Source organism: Lissotriton vulgaris, chromosome 1_1, assembly GCF_964263255.1.
Source record: "Lissotriton vulgaris chromosome 1_1, aLisVul1.2, whole genome shotgun sequence".
Classification (NCBI taxonomy): Eukaryota; Metazoa; Chordata; class Amphibia; order Caudata; family Salamandridae; genus Lissotriton; species Lissotriton vulgaris.
Window position 1 is genome coordinate 1,556,487,666 of NC_141685.1, and position 4,116 is coordinate 1,556,491,781.

Genomic DNA, 4,116 nt, shown 5'->3' on the forward strand with positions numbered 1-4,116 from the left:
GCAGATGGGGAGCACGAGTAAAAACGTTAAAATTCTCTCCTGGAATGTAAATGGTATGAGGACAAAAAGCAGGAGGAACAGGATTCTTGAGTACCTTAGAACATCAGAATGTGAAATAATTCTATTACAGGAGACACATCTACTAAAAGAAGAGTGGGTTCAAATAATAAAGAATCAGAGATGGGTAGACAGATACATATGCACCACACAAGAATGTAATAATAAAGGGATAGTGATAATAATTAAAAAGTCACTTAAAGCTACCCTAGATTCGGAAGAAGTAGACGGTAAGGGGAGATGGGCAATAGCGAAACTAAGGATTGAAAACAGCTCTTATACAATAGCAGGATATTACGGACCCAACTTAGACGACGCAGACCCCTTACGGAAACTCTACTCTCATCTATTACTAGCCACCACCCCAATAATCCTGGGAGGTGATTTTAACCTCATAATGGATCCCAAAATCGATAGGTTTCCCCCGGGCAGGCAGGCAAACTTACCAAAAATGAGGGAGTGGATTAGTATATATAAAAGAGACTTAGAACTGATAGACATTTGTAGAGAGAAAGGGGAAAAAAATCAGCCTTTTACATTGCACAATAAAAAACTAGGACATAGGTCGAGAATTGACTACTTCCTTATTCCAGATAACAACTTGTAGAAACGTGGAGGTAGCACCAGTTAGAAAGTAACTTGCAAAGGCATCTAGTTTTATCAAAATTTCTTTTATTGTTCTTTTTTTCAGAAGTGCACAAGACAACCAACGCGTTTCGCTCCCACCCCGGGAGCTTCGTCAGGGCAGAGTAAAAGTAAAGGTCTGATTTGAATATTCCAGAGACTGCAAGGCAGTGTGACATTGGGTTGGACTTCAGATGAATCAAAATAACAACAGATGATTTGATTTGTAGTCACTGGGGTGGGTCACCAGATATTGGTATATACCGATATAATGAGAGTCAAGGCACCAACCAAAGGGATATATAGATGATGAAAAAAAAAGTATATTTCGTTTTGCCGGTAACTCATGAAATTGCTTCAGTCACCAGGTATAAAGATGTATATCAAGTTGTTATAGAAAGGTAGTTTCCAGTGCATGATCCAATGGTGGTGCCCCAAAGGTAATAGGCAGGCCTTAATAAGCCGCCAAGGAACCTCGTTCTGAAGGCTATATGTAGCTGGTGTAGTCCTCCGATTCGGGCGTCCAGAACGAGGATTCTTGGCAGCTTATTAAGGCCTGCCTATTACCTTTGGGGCCCCCCTCCTGAGGCCTTTTTCGGCTATGGGGACCCCATACCCGGGGCTTTGCCTCTTTTTTCTTATTTAACGGGAAGGGGCTGCGTGGGCCCCCTTCCTGGGCCACTTTTGGCCCTGGGACCCCATCCCCCAGGGCCTGGCCTCAATGTTGGGGACTGCAGGGGAGCCCCAATGCCCCTGTGGTCCCAGCTGGCACCCCGCCTCCTGCGGGAGCCAGCATTGATTTTGGACAAGGGGAGCTGCTGACCTGCAGCTCCCCTTGTCCGAAATCAATTTGCTTCACTTCATGAAGGCGTGAGCAGTTTTCTGCTCTCGCTTTCATGAAGCGAAGCACAAAGTTGCAATGACAGGGCGCAAGCCGTGCTACCGCCCTTTCATTCAAACTGAAATGTCCTGGGTAGGCAGGCTGGAGCTGGCCCTGTAGGGTGGCAGCCCCCAGGGCCATCAAAGGCTCCTGTACCAATGTGAATATAGCCCCGGGTAGGTGGTGGTACCCGGTGCCAGGGGTCTGCAACGGACCCCCGTATTTTAATAATTAGTGCTCCGGGGAGGTGGTGGTCCCCGGGGCAGTGTGGGGGGGCTCAAGCCCCCTACACTTAATATTTGTAATAGCCCCAGGAAGGTGATGGCCCCCGGGGCTTGAGGGGCCCACGAGGTCCCCTGCCCATGTTTAACTAAAGCCCTGGGGAGGTGGCAGTCCCCAGGGCTTGGGGGGCTAGCGAGACCCCCTGCCCTAAATAAAATTTCCCTGGGGAGATGCCAGTCCCCGGGGCAGTGTGGGGAGGGTCAGGAGTCTCCCCACACTTTCTATTTGAAATAAAGCCCTGGGGAGGTGGCCCACGAGGCCCACACCCCATAATGCAGCCACGGCATATATTAACTACATTGCCCCCGGGACCTGACCCACCCGGGTGCTTATTAAAACAAAGTGCGTAAGCCTGCGCTTCATTTTTTGGGGGGGGGGGCGGGATTTATGCACCCAGCGCAAATCCTGACGGAATTTGTTTTTTACAAATGCTTTTATTGGCCCTGGGGGTCCACAGGGACCCCCTGAGCAAGCCTAGGGGTCAGGGTGTTTCTACCCTGCCCCCTTAACTTGTTTTTTCACCTTTATTCTTGTGACTCGGTTCTACAGAGTCACTAGATGGCTGCCAACACTTTTTAATTTAGAGTGTTGGCAGCCAATCAGAATCAAGCTTGTGCTCCCGAGGGTTCGCGGATCCACCGGGGTCACCAGATACCAATAGTTTTTTATTTTTGAATTTCTCAGGAACTACTGAACGGATTTACACCATTTAAAAAAAAGATCCCTTTCTGAACCAGAAGCTACCTTTTTGGAAAACTTGGTGTAATTCTGTTTAGCAGTTCAGACTGTAGCTTTGTCTAAAGTTCCCTATGGAAATTAACATGGAAAAAATGCGTTTTGGGACCCCCCTTTATTCTCTGCCCCCGCTTGACGAATCACCCCAAGATTTCACAAAGATTTGTCAAATGGCGCCAAAGATATTGGCAAAAGAAAAAACGCTGTTTGAATAGAAATGAAATCCTAACTATAACTGCCTGTTGGCAACCGCCAGTAGGTTATATATATATTTTACTGGTCCATTAGAAGGCTGGGAGCCGAAACGCGTAGACCGTCCTCTACTGTTCATGTTTGCACTTTGGTCTAAATAAAGCACTATTTTCTTGGATACAACAGCAAATAGACCTCTATGAGGGATGGAATGAATGGCGGATAGCAAGAGACCTGAATCTGGACAACACCAAGATGGGGAGGGGGGCAGTGCATGTGAAATGGGGGCTAATTGGGTACTTCAGTGGAGGGACACTGGCGAATTAGTTATTGAAGGAGGGTTCTTTAATAAAGAGTAACGACAATTGAGCTCATGGTAAAGGGCTTACGACTAGCAGGAAGTATTAATTTTACAAAATCCCAAACAGATGTACGAGCAAAACTGCAATTTAGGAAATTGCGCACCTCGGGGAAAAACCTGTGGCTTTGAAAACAAACACATGCCTCTGAAAGGAAAGTAATAAAAAAAGACGAGAAATGTGAGGAAATAGGACAAACTGGCAACTGAAATAAGAACATTGTGAGAAAAGATTGAAAATGAAGTGAAAGACGGAAGGAAAGGGAAATATGACTAAAGGAGTAATTAAGGAAAGATAAAAAGTGGGAGAAAGGACAGAATGAGAAAGAGGGAGAAATTAACGAGAAAAGAAAGAAAAAATAAGAACAGAGTGTGTGAAGGTTGAGAGGTTTGAGGGAGAAAAGAAAGCAGTGGAAGGAAAGAAAGTAAGGCTTGAAGATTGATCAGCGAGGAGGAAAGTCTGAGTCCTGGTGCAGATGAATGTTCCTCTCTAGGTCAGTTTAGCGGCTGTAAAGTAAATGTTTCCTTTTGTCTAGGAGGGGGCATGGTGGGTGCAGGGGGCACCTTATGGTTACATGAAATGGAAGAAATCGTAGTAGGGGAGGCAGAAATTCAAAAAGCACTGCCAGGCTGCACGCAGGCGACAGGACATGAGGCTTGCCCAAGAGCCATGCAAAAGTGAATGTAGCACCGAGATAGAAAAGCAGGGATGAATGAGTGTGCAGGCATTAATGAATGCAAGACTTCACAGAGTGAATGACAATGGCATGGAAATAATGTGAATGTGTGAGTGAAGGGGTGGATAAGTACATCAGTGAAAGACTACCAGAATAAATGAGTGCACTTGGTGAATGATTGCAGTAGTGAAAGGCTGAATGAACCAGTAGCAGTTAAAGTGTGAGTACAGAAGCGAACGAGCGAGGCAGTGAATTTTGAAGTGTGTATGTTGTGAGTGCAGAGAATGCATATAGAGTAATTAATAGGTGTG